This window comes from Notamacropus eugenii, chromosome 3 (assembly GCF_028372415.1).
Source record: "Notamacropus eugenii isolate mMacEug1 chromosome 3, mMacEug1.pri_v2, whole genome shotgun sequence".
In the NCBI taxonomy this organism is placed as follows: Eukaryota; Metazoa; Chordata; class Mammalia; order Diprotodontia; family Macropodidae; genus Notamacropus; species Notamacropus eugenii.
Window position 1 is genome coordinate 239,147,565 of NC_092874.1, and position 13,515 is coordinate 239,161,079.

At 35.7% G+C, this 13,515-nt stretch overlaps 1 protein-coding gene across 8 annotated transcripts in view; it reads left to right on the forward strand.

The window, feature by feature from the left end:
* Positions 1–13,515, forward strand: part of USP15 (ubiquitin specific peptidase 15) — a 196,257-nt gene that overhangs the window by 108,580 nt on the left and 74,162 nt on the right. Inside the window, exon 9 of one of the 8 annotated variants that reach the window (XR_011977244.1) lies at positions 2,807–2,952. The exons of the other annotated variants lie outside the window; for them this stretch is intronic. The gene's annotated coding sequence lies outside the window, so the exon portion shown is untranslated. The remainder of the gene's footprint in view (positions 1–2,806; positions 2,953–13,515) is intronic. 8 annotated transcript variants of the gene reach the window in all.

The window sequence follows — 13,515 nt, forward strand, 5'->3', positions numbered from 1 at the left end:
ATAGGAGATTAGTATGAATATAGTAGATCACTAAATGTTATCAGAACCTTAGGTTATAATGAAAAACTTTATAACTAGTTCAGTTTTATTCATCAAGTATTTACTGAGTGACAATGCCTAGTTCTTTGTGAGATGGCTAAGGAGAGAGAGTGGTGTATGGATAGAGAAGTACGTAGCATAGTCTCTGCCCTCCAGAATTGTTTGTGAATCTTAGGATTAGTTTCCCAGGGGTGTCTTCCTGGATACACAAGTAAAAAGTAGACAACCAAATTAATGATTCTTATCTTTAGTACAAAAAGGGCAGTTGGGAACTGCTCATAATTGTTAAATGCTTTGATGGTCATTTCTGTGTAGAGTATTCATTTACCAATTTCTGTGAGAACAAAGCTGTTGTTAATTTTTTAAAATAAATTTAAATTGATTAAGTGCTATGTGTATGGTACTGTACTGGTGCAGGGGATACAGAGATAAGAATGAAACATTTCCCACCCTCACAAAGCTTACTGTCCCATTGGGGATGTGGAGATACATACTTGCTTAAATGCAGTTCAAGAAAAGTTGAAAGGGAAGAGAGAGAAACTAATATGGAGGTGAAGTTAGGAGAGACTCCGGCAAAGGTGAAGGTATCATTTGATCTGAGTGTTGAAGAAAGGCAACAATTCTGAGATGAGGAGGGAATGCATTCCAGGCACAAAGAGTGTTTTGTGCAAATGTATGGAACTGAGAAAAACGGCGTAATTTGTGGAAATGGAGAAGCGGTCCAGTTTGACCAGAGGGCAGGGGTCATGAAGGGGAATAGCATGACCCATGAGAGAGGCTGAAAGGGCCTGAAGAGGGTGATTTTAAGACATGTAGTATCCACTCAACTTAGTATCTGATTTGGCATAAGGGAATAGGAAAGCGTCGTGGACAGCTCCAAAGTTTGGAGCCTGGGTGACTGGGACCGTTGTGGTGCTCTCAACAGAAATAGAGGTTTGGTAGGCATCATGCTCTTACGGAAAAGTAATGATTCTGTTTGAAGTATATCAGGCTTCAAATTCCCTCCCTCTGCAACATTCAGGAGAAGATAATCAGTAGGCAGGTCCTGGTAATCTGAAGAGAGATTTGGGCTGAATGTCTAGATTTGCAAGTCATCTGCATGGAGACGGTGCTTGTACCCAAAGTGGGGGATGATGTTTCCAATAGAAGGGCGTATAGACAAAAAAACAAAAGACTGCTCAAAGACCTAGGTAATAATACTCATTATATAGAGAGAGGAAACACTGCGAGACACTCAGACAGATAGCAATAGATATTAGTGATTTAAAATTGAAGAGCCCTTGGAACATCATATTAACTAACAATAGAACTGAACCATTTTAGTGCCTTCATACAAATATAGTCTTGCATAACAGAACATTTTGGAAAACCATTCATATGTAATTGACTGTATATTGCTGAAAAAATAAAATCTTCAGAAACAATTGCTATGTCAGAATTCCATAGTTAGTGTTAGAATTTAATTTGAATCACAACCTACATGAAGCTTTCTTGCTGATACTGTTTTATTATTCATTAGTATCACTTAGGCTTTTAGACTAATCACTCAATATTTTGCAACATAAATCACTCCATCACAATTTTTGTACTTTAGGAACTTGGGTCTTAGTACAACCCTCTTTATATAATCATTGTTGTTTGGTTTAGACCACTGTAGTAGTTCTGTGGGTCCTCATGTGTAAAACCTGGCAGTGATCTTCATGGTGAATTTAGGATTCTCCTAACCCCAACCTTACATATGATATTTTTAAGATCACACTAAAAAGTTTTACTAGTGTGAAAAACTCCTCTGCAGCAGTTCCCATTATTCGCAAAGCCATAAGTGATGAAATATATCAGAACAAAATTAGACAAATGTAATATTGTTGTGGTTTAAGTTTTTTAATAATTAAAAACAGCTTAACTTTTTTAAACAAAAATTGGCTATAAACAGATATACTAAGATATGAGAACAGAAAAATCTTTTTGCCTGATCATCAGTGTCATGTCTTTAAAACTTTACTGATTATACAGTTTATTATCTTAAGTACAGAACTTTCAGTACTCTTAACCTGGTAAGTTGTTGTAGAGAATCATGGTAAAATTAAAATGAAAGATGATTAGTATCCATTTGTATTTTACTCTTCTTTTTGTGGAGAAGGGAAGGAAGGTACAAGACAAAATGGCTTTGCAGAATTTGAGGAAGACTTTGAATTTAATATTAAAATTTTATTCAGAGTTTCCTTTTCTTAAAAAAAATACTAATTTTAGAGAAAAGAAAGACTCATGGCATACAATTTCTGTAATAATTTTATGGTCTATTTATCAAGCAAAGGCTTAGGGTCATCATTCTTTATTTTAAAATTTTACTTTACAGTTTCATTTTATTCCCTCCCCTATTTCACTATAAAACTAATACATTGCCTTGGAGTTACAAAATGCCAACATTTCAGACTCTTGTTACCATGACGCCTTGGAAAGATAGGTCTTGGAAATGTTACTGAGGAGTCAAATCTGAAAATGTTTCTTCATTCCTACACCCTTGTAAGCCCAGGGGGAAAAAAGATTTTGCTTTTAGTTATAGAATTGTTGGGTTTTGTTTTATCAAATCAAAGTAAAGTGATTACCTTTATTTTAGATCAGGTTTTCATTTTTATTTTCAGGGAAGATTTCTCCCCTTTCCCCCAAGGATTGTGAGAGGTATTTCATTTTGATCAGTTTGAGTTACTCAGCTCATTCAAAAGCTTTAGGTAATCAAAAATTAAGTTTGTTTTCTTTCCTATTCTAGTTACCGGTTTACTAAAATAGTGAGCATACATGATCACTTGAGAATTGGGCTTCTGGAGCACCTGAACAGAAAGGGAGTGGTTCATATTCAGCATTACAAAAGACAACTTACTCTTTTTGAAGGGGATTACTTTGACTATTTTCCAGGTACTGGGGAAATTCCAGATTCATTACAAATTATTGGGATGGCTATTAATTTCTCATTTCCTGAAATATAATGGTGTTAAAGATTTGAGTTTTGGTTATATAGTAGAACTTTATTTGAATCCTTGAATAAAAGTGGGTATAGAAGTTTATGGGAGAATTGTAAATCAGAGATCAAAGCACTGTAAAATCTAGTCTTACAAGTCAGAATGTATTTAGTAAAAGAAATGTACAGTATACTACATAATAAGATTTGTGTATGTATAAAGAAAACTCAATGTTTTTCTTCATATGTAATTCTATAATAAAGAAAAATGTGTATATCATTTATATTTAAAATATTCAGATGTTATATCAAGGTAGGAAATTTCATATGGAAAATGTCGTAAAGGAGAATTAGCTATTAACCAGTGGCTTAATTGTATATATTCGCTTTTGAATACTCTGTCTCTTCTGCTTATGTTCAACTACTTAACAGTAGAGTCATTGTTAAAGGTTTTTGTTTCCTTAGAAAAAACTCTCAATTAGGGTACTGAAATACATGTTTTTTTCCAGGTTGATGGTCGTAAAGAACATTCATATCATATCCTTAAAATAAGATTTTTATTTTTTCCAATTACTTTTCTCACAACTTCTTATAATTTATAGGTCAGTTCCTTAGAACTTATTTTCCTTCTGTGGAAAAATTATATTAAAATATATGTAGTTTTCAAGTATTATCATGACCCTTATGTTAGAGATTGTAGAAATAGAAACATAAAAAGGAGCATTTATGAATCTGTATCTTAATATTTAAAATATATAAAACTCTAAAACATACTTGTGTGTGATATGGAGTATACAGTGTTGTTTGGGGGTAAGGTGGAACCTTTGACATATACTCAGTTTCTGGCCGGTTCACATCTCCTTAGGCATTATGGTGCACCCCTTCTTCTGCACCCCACCGACCTCCCACTCCTAGGACTCAACATATTGTTATTAGCTTTAGTGCAGACACAGGATTAGCTTTTGTCCTACAGAAGCTCAAAATTCCTGATCCCCAGTAATTGGGGGGGGATTACAGGCATGTGCCATGCCCAGCTATGCAAGGCTTTTCATACTGCTTTTGTATATATTATGTGAATTAGGTAGGGCAGGTGCTACTTTAATCATTTTACAGATGGTGAAATTAAGACAGAGTGAGGTTAAATGACTGACTTAAATCAAGTGTGATCACACATAGTCATTGATGGAGCTAGATCTATAGCCTAAGCTTTCTAACTCTATTCTGTCTCCCAGAACTATTCCTGTAGTCTTTTGTTCAATCTGTAATGTTAGGAGAGCAAATAATTTTTTCAGAATTTTTTTTTCTGATTCCTTAAATCTTTTCCAATTCTCTTACATCAGTTATTGTAACTTTTCTCTGACTTTTGTCGATACCCCAAAAAATCTTAATCTGTAACTCAACCTGAGTTAAATATCTCTTCTCTTAAATAATTAGCATTTATCAAGTATCTGTTGTGTTCCATGCACTGTGCTAAGTTCTGAGGATACAAAGCCAAAAACAAAATAGTCCCTGGGTCTCAGGGACTTTCTGCTTTAAATTCAGATGTAATTTTTGTTGCCTGATCCCTTAGCACAGAACCTACTCAGTTTTATTGGATTTCATTGTTACTTTTCATTTGTGCTGTCTTCATTGCCACTAATATCCAACTTAATTGTCACGAACCAACAGAAAGAATTACAGAATATAGTTATCTTTGGTTACCATCCATTTCCACCACTTCATTCTGAATCACTTTATCTTGGGCTGGGCTTTCCTCAGGCTACCCTTCTTTCTCTCGCTAAATTTCAGATCTAGTCCCTTGGGCTAAATTCTTTCTGTCAGCTACTATTAATCTGAAAAATATGTGTTAACTGGAGAAAACTAGAGTAGAAGTCACCTTCTGAGAAGCCAGTTCATCCAAAGTTCTCCCTGGGACCGTAAATTAGCTTCTATCTTATACACTTTGACTTCTGGTCTGTAGTAGGTATAAGGTAATTTTTCACCATATTGGGGCTATCACAATGTCTTTGCTTGGTTCCAGCTACAGGTGTTTTCTTAGGAGAGCACATCTTAAAGGTGTGACTGTAAAGTAACAAATGAGACTTTTTGTTGTTATTTTTAAGCATACATACCAGAACTTACACATCAAAATGTCTTTCTGAATCACTTTGTGAAGCTGTATGCTTATTTCAGTGTTCACTTTGCAGAAAACATTTTTGAAATTGTTGATGAGCCACCAGACAAAATCAGTGTGCATCATGGTTATACCTTTGTCCTTGTTGTGGTCATCATTGTTTTCATCAAAAATGGTAGTGTCTAACTTACCAAATTTAGCTCCAAGTTACAATTGACTGTTTGTCCTTAAGATCTGCCACCATTGAGGACATTCAAAAGAATGTTACCAACTGAACGCAGTTAGAAAAACATCCCACAGATGCTTTAAGCCATAGCAAGATCATTGAAATAAATATACAGTCCTCCAAGAAATGTATTCTTAGAAGTGTAGGACTTCTCAGGTCTTGTAGGTTGAAGTACCACCTCCATGCAAATGACTCCCAAATCTCGATCTCTAGGCTAAATCTTTCTTCTTCAAAAAAGTGTTGCTTATTAGGGCCTGCCTACTGCTTATCTTCTCCTGAATGCTCCAAAGGGAAGGGATTATTTATATATGAATTTTTTCAATCAAATTTCAATTACATTATTTTATAGCCCTATCTCATATTTAGTGGTAGCTGTAGGATCTAGTAGGCTATATTACAGTAAACTGAGCATATGTAAAGATATTAGCCTGAACCTTCTTTTAGGGCAGCTAAATAAATATACTATCAATAATAAGAAATGGTTCAAAAAAATTGTATGAAGTCCAAACTGCCAAAAAACTCACTGTTTATTAGCATGCCTTGTCAGTTATACTGTTTAGTAGCAAAATGTCTTATAGTTTTCAAAGGTTTTCACTTACATTGACAACTGATTCTTAGAACTGTTTATTAATATTACAATTATTCCCATTTGTATATGTTGTAGCTAAGGCTAAGAGGGGCTAAATTACTTCCTGGGTTCACATAGTTAGAAGTCAGGGAACCAACACCAAATTCTTAGGTTTCACTGCTCTCTTCATTTCACTATTCAATTTAATTTAGTGAACTGTCTTAAAATTTATAAAAATACATGAATATTTATTACAAGTAAGTGTACTTTGTTCATTATAATTGAAGATCAGAGATCGTCTTTTTTTGTGTAGAGATTTAGAATCTGCTTTGAAAAAGAATCCTAGTTAAGCAAGAAAGTAGCTCATCTGCCTTCTTGTAGCCAGAACTTTGGTGGAGTTTCTTCATACCTCTTTTAGGTACGTGGGGTTTTTTGTTTTATATTGTTTTGTTATTACTTTAACTAGGGTAAGACATAGTGTCAAACAACCCAGTAAGTGGAAATTGTTGTTATGAATATAAAAGACTCTTGTGTAAATATTTTCTGTAACAAAGATAGTTGTTTTAAAAAACTAATGAAGAGTACAAGTACAAATTATTGCATTCTAACCATTCCTCAGGGACTGTCTTCATTCTTATATGGATTTTGTTGTATCAAATATTGTACTAAAAATGAGCCATTATGTGCAATTGAGAAGATTGGTTTTATGTTGCTTTTAGATACTGTGGCTTTGGAGTCTTTACCTTTATTACAAATTGTCTTTCACTCTGTACAACCAAGTTGAGAGGGAAAGCTTAAATGTTCTAATGAATCTTTACATTGTAATATACTTTTCTGAAATGATGACGTTTCTAGAGTAAGAGAGGGAAAATTTGATTTAAACTTATTTTATAAATTTAATATGACCAGTTTGTTAGTGACACAGTGGACTTACTATGTCCATGTCTATATTCAGGCACTTGTAGGCCTGTGCATAGGCATAATAAGGTATTACTCACATTAGTATTTTTTAAAACATATGTAATTTTTTGATCAACTATATACATCCTTTGGGTTGTTTTTCATTTGTTTTGTTTTAATCCTGAACTGTAATTTCACCATTTTGGGGAGCAAGGTCCTGATATAGAGACTCCCTCTACCAGTGTACCTGGTTCTGCAACTTGTCCTGGAAATTTGCCTGGATCCTGAGAGGTTAAGTAACTTGGATCAGAGACAAGACTTGAGCCCAAATCTGCTTGATTCCAGGCATCCTCTTAAGTCATCAAAACCTGATCTTAAAAATTGGGTGTTGGAGTTTAAGGGCAACAACTTATGCCTAAAAGATAAATCATTAGTTATAGCTTCTTGATTGCAAATAATCCATTCAGAGAGCTAAGAAAATCACTTTGTTAGTAACAGAACTTTGCTTTATTTAATACACAGTTGACAGTTTTTGCAAAATATGTATGCATAACTATGAAAATAGACATTAGTATGTGTTCAGAGCTTAGAAGAAATTGAGGTAGACCTAATAAAAAGTAGCCAGAGTCTAATGAAAAATCAATCAGAACATCTAAAAGAAATTTAATAGACCTTGCCTTTTACTTTTGTTTGATGTAGCTAGTGAGTTGTATTTTAGATGAATTCTTGAATTTAATTATTACAGACATCTCACATGCATTTCCACAGCCTAGTATTATTTCAGGAGCACATACTTCTCTTCCTTCATTGCAGAGGCAGAGGACTATGGGTTTGTAATATCATATACATATATATATACTGTCAGGCTCAGTTGATTAGTTTTGATGAAATGCATTTTTAACTTTAACTTTTTTAACTCTTTTTTAACTTTTTGTTATGAAAGATGGCTTATTGGGAAAGGAAGAATATTCAAAAATTAAGGTGATGAGAACAAAAGATATGAATGACAATTTTTAAAAGCCATTAATCCTAGTTTTTACTTGAAAACTTTTTGCAAAGCAGAGTATATGACTTGTGTGCAGTTTGATTTAAAAAGACTGTATTAAGTATTTCTAGAATTTCATCTTAATATTATAAAGTAAGAGAAAATATGGCAAATAGTTAGTGACAGTCATTGTTATTTAATAAAAATGTTCCTGCCCCATCTTTCCCAAATGACTCAGAGTCACTATTTAAGCCTATTATTTTCCATATCTTTTATAAGTTTCCTTTTTATCGAAGTTTTTAGCTGATCTTTGGGAACTTCTAAGGAGCACTTAAAATTCTTCTATTGTTTTACAACTACTCATTTTTCTTTAATTGTTCCATGAAGTATGAAACTACCTATAAATTGAAGGAATAAACATAGTCTACTGGTAAGAGCAATGAATGTGGAGTCAAAAATCAGATTTCAGATCCCAGCTATAACATTTATCTGTCTTCCTGTGTCTTAGTAGAAATCCTGAAATTTCTAGAAAACCTAGAAATCCCTTCATTTTTCTAAGCCTTCATGTTCTCATCTATAAAATGTGGTAGTAGATTAGACTGTCTCTGAGTTCCCTCCTAACTCAATGCTGTGCATCTCTATTAGTTTGCCACTTATCATATTAGACTTGGTAGACAACCTTTAAGAGTTTCTATTGCCCCAAAATGTATACCCATACAGCTCACCTCTAGATGAGTGCCTCCCATCCTCACTAAGTTTCCCCTTAGACAACAGACTTAAAGTTTGTGCTGCGCTCGTACTTATAGCCTTTCATGCTTGTTGCCCCTTTCCCAGCATGCCTGCTATGCTGCCACAGACTTCAAGATCCCATAGTCATCTCCATGCCATTATTGTGAATGAGGTTAGAGAATGATCCACCATTAGCTACTGTAGTAATTGAGGCATGAAGTGATGAAGGCCTGCACCAAAGGAGAGAAGAGGGTATATTGAAGAAAGGTGAAATCTACAGCCTTTGGCAATATCTTGGATATGGAGGGTTGAGAGACAATAAGGAATCCAGGATGACTCTTAGGCTTTGAGCCTGAGGTTCTGGAAAGAGGGTGTAGAAGAACAGATGAGTACTGTTTTAGATATACTGAGTTTTAAGGTGTGTACTGGATATTCTATTTGAGATTTGAGATATCTGAAAGGCAGTTGGAGGTAAGAGATTGGAGGTCAGAGAGATTGGGGCATCATAGGTATATCTGAGAATCATCAGCATAGAGATGGTAATTAAATCCATGTGACCTGATGAGATCAACAAGTGAAATGGAATAGAAGGAGAAGAGAAGAAGACCCAGGTCAGAACTCTATGGGACACCTACTGATAGAGGGTGTGATGAAGAAAAGGATCCAGCAGAAAGGACAGAGAAGGAGCAGTCAGCAGGGAGAAACAGGAGAGACCTAGAGAGAAGGCAGAGTGATCAGCAGTGTCAAAGGCTGCAAAGAGGTCAAGGATTGAGAAAAGGCTATTAAATTTGTCAAGTAAGAGATCACTGATAGTTTTGGAGAGAGTAGTTTTGAATGGAATCAGGTTAGAAGTCAGATTGTAAAAGTTTAAAAAAAGAATGAGTGGAGAAAAAAGTGGAGGCCCCTATTATAGGTAACTGTTTAGCTACACCGGGCAGAAGAAATGGAGAATAACAGCACACGTGGAATGATCAGAATCAAGGAGACATGGGCATGTTTTGTAGACAGTAAGAAATGAGCCAGTAAAAAGGGAGAGATTAGAAATAAGTGAAAGTTGGGATGACAGGGGGCAATCTCTTGGGGCAAAGGGGATGAAATGGGACCACATGATAGGAAAAAGGGGTTAGCTTTGGTAAGGAGTAAGTCCATTTCATCATGTTCAGTAGGGTAAAGGAGGAAAGAGTGGCAAAAGGAACCTGCATGATAGGAGATGAATAAGAGGGAGCTCGTAGTGAACGGCCTCACATTTTTCTGTGAAATAGGAGGTAAAGTTCTCAGCCAAGACAGCAGGGTGTTTGGGAGCCATAGGAGGTTACAGGAGAAATGAAAAGATTTGGAAGAGCTGCTGTGGAAAGTGGAAGAGTGAGTTAACAAGGGAGGTATAATTAGGATTGCTGAGAGGCAGTGAGGGTCCATTTGAGGATGTGCAACATAGATTTGTAGTAGACCCAGTCAGAATGTTTGTGTGATTTTTCTCCACCTTCATTCAGCAGCACATATATAGGAGCTAAGACAAGGAGTGTTGGGAATGATCCAAGGCTGAAGCTTGGCTGGGTATAATCAAAAATATGATAAAGGAGCTAGAGATTCAAGAGGGGAACAATCTGGAATTTGGTTCACCAGTAGGTCAAGATGGAGAGAAAAGGAGAGAGTGGCTAGTGTGAGAGAGATAGCTTAGGAGAGAATTGAGGGGGTCACAGAATTTGAGGTCACAGTGTGGGCAAAAAGTAGGGTTTTGTGAAGGAAGATAAGATCAAGGACATGGTGGCTGAGGTTAGGTAAGTAGGTTGAGGAACTGAGTAGTTAAAGTATTTGAGAAAGAATCATTATGCATGTTGAAGTCCCCTAGTATGAAGGCAGGAATTGGGGAGGAGAGAAAAATTGTAAGCAAAGTATGAAACCCATTGAGGAAAGGAAAAGTAGGCAATAGCTACCAGAATTTTTATTTAGTGGTTGATATGAATAGTGTGAATCTCAAAAGAGGTAACTGAGTGATGGAGGAAGGGAGAGAACCTGAAAGTGGCAGTGGGGAACAAAGAGTATTCCAACTATCCAGCCCCAGGTTGTGTTTGTCCGTTTTCAGAGAGGACCATGACATCAGGGAAATGATGATATGACTTGCAGTTGACTTTTGAGTGAGGGAGGGCTGTGCAAGCTCATCACTTTCTCCTCTGGAGCCATCTGGGTCCAGTGGCCAAATATTCATCAGGATGACTAGAAATGACCCAGGATACAATGGGAGACCCTGGCCTTTTTAGGCTAAGGCCTTTTCAGGTCCTCACTTAGAGTGAGGTAATGCCCATTCAGTGAATAGGCCTCTTTAAGAAATGAGTCAAGGGATAACCTCTTTAATTAGAAAAAAAGAAAAAAAATCAAGCTAGGAGGGGAAGACCCTCAGGATTGCTCCTCCAAAGAGAAACATTACTATTGACATTCACTCTAAGCTAGGAAGGCTCAAAATACAGCCATTAAGTGTTCAAGCCAAGGAGAATGAGTGAAGGTTCAGCCGTAACTGGAAAGGGTAGTCATGGAGGCTGTATCATCAGGGGGAGTGGAAGGACTGAGAGAAAGAAAGATTTGAAATGAAAGGAAATATGTTGTCTGTGTACTATGGCACAGTAGAACAGCTAGGTGGAATTAGGTTGAGACTTTGGTGTGATAGAATTGATGGGGATGGAATGAGAAATTGGTAGTGTGGGAGGGTGTGGAATGGAATTTGGATGATGTTCTACAAGAGTTCAGAGTCACTGGGATGTTGAGGATATGACCAGACGTGCTATGTTCATCTTTGAGTGGGGGTACCATTCCTTTATTGTCAGGGGACAGGCATAGCAGGAGTGGGAGGCAGTAAAACCCATCAGACCGGGTTATATCTCTGATCCAGTCCCCAGACTTTCTCCCTAATATTACAGATGAAGAAACTAAGATTTAGTAGAGAGACTAGCCAAGGTCATCACTTAGGCAGTAAATGGAAAAATTAGAATTTGTACCCAAATGCTTAAACATGAGAACAATTGACCTTGTACTATACCCACACTGCAAATGCTAACTCCTTTCCCTTTATAAGAGTGCCAGGTATAAGAACTGAGTGTGGCCTGTTCTGAATATTTCTCAAAAGCAAGAAACAACTAACAGGAAAGAACTTGGAAGTCTAACATAAACTGAAAATACTGATAAATAGAAAAGGCAGCTGGAAAGAAGGAAATGTAGCTAATCTACCTGAAAAGTGAAAAAGAATATATTTAAATTAGAACCTATAATAGTCAAGGAAAAGATAAACTTGTCATTTCTTAATTAATTCTTAAAAATTACTTTGAAGTAATAAGCCATTTTATGCAGAGTAAAAAGAGCGTTAAATGATTCCTATACAAAAAGAAGCAATCAGTCAAAATTAAAATGGATCTAGTGGTAACTTGCTAAGAAAAAAATAGCACAAAATAATAATTTATCCCTATCCTTCCTTTAAACTATTATCTCAGTTTTGTCCACCTTCATCAAAGGTCAGGAAAGGTTCTTGGGACAGTCAACATTTCTAATATATTGAATATAGTAATGTTGGATATAGTGATTAAAGTGAATGAAAAAACATTAAAGAATTTGGGTTTACATTTAACTTTAATTGCTATTTTTAATGTGTTGTCCAGATCTTGATTCGGGAGAGAAAAAAATTAAATTAGCTTAAATTTCAAGAAATGAAAGTTTATTTGGTAGAAGGAAAACATCTTTGGCAAAACAGATAATTAGAACAGCTCACCAAGTGAAATTGTGGAATCGTATGCCTGCAGGTAATTTTATAAAAGGACACACCTCTTCAAAAGGCAAACTTTTAAAAATAAGATCCAAATTATCTTTCCTGGCATAATTTAGATTAGCAGTCTCCATCCACTTTAGAATTAGACAACATTTACTGTATCTTTTTACAGTAGCTTCTTTCTTTTAGCAAAACCAGACCCAAGAAATCACTGTTTTGGGATGTTTCCTTCCTATTTTTTATTCTGCCTAACAACTTCGAGGAGTAATGGTGATAGGATTAACATTTTCTAAGTGATACAAAGGGATAGTAAATTGGGTTTTTTTCAGTCATAGTTCATTACTGTCAGAAGTTACTGTGTTTCTACTATTACTTCAGACACCAGAGCCTACTTGCTACTCAAATTCAGCAGCCCTTTGTCTATTAAACATGATTCTTCCACTATTTTTGATACTGTATCTACCTTATTTTTCTTAACAAATTTATTAAATTTGAATCAAGAACCAATATAGTTTTCTGATTTTCTTGGTACCTTTGTTGTCATTCCTTTTTTTGTCTTGCTGTTGCTTCTTTTTTCAATGTCATTAATATTGAACATTATCCAAACAATTCATGGATCTTTTTCTTCTTCACTCACAAGATAGCTCCATTTCTGTGACTCCAAAGCTAGCCATATATAAAATGAGTTCGTTGTCATAGCCCCATACTCTAGCAGGTGTTTAGTTTTCCTCCTCTTTCCTGGTAGCATTGCTACTATTTAGTGTGCCAATAATCAGCTTTCCCTTCTGCATCCAGTTCATTCAATCTGCATTGATCCCCAAGCCCTACTAGTCAACAATAATTTATTAAGCAGCTTACTATATGATAGGCACTGTAGAGCAACAAAGAAAGACAGAAACACCCTCTGCCCTTTAGGAAGCCACATTTTAATGAGTGAGACAAAATGCAAATCACTGGGCACATCAAAGATATGTACAATATACACAACCAGCTTCAGAAGAAAGGGGAGGATCAGGAAAAGTTTCTTTGCCAAAGTGGCACTTGAACTGAAGTCCTCCCTCTTCTTATTCCCATGGAACCTATTCCCGATCTACTTCACCAGCCTTCAGTTTCTATCTATCCTCCAAATACAAGCAACTCATAAGAATAAGTTGTCTTCTTTGGGTGTAATTCCCTTTTTTTTTAGAACTTAACAGTGACTCCACATTGCTTTTGTGTTAAATTTTGAAACATGTTATAATGTCATTT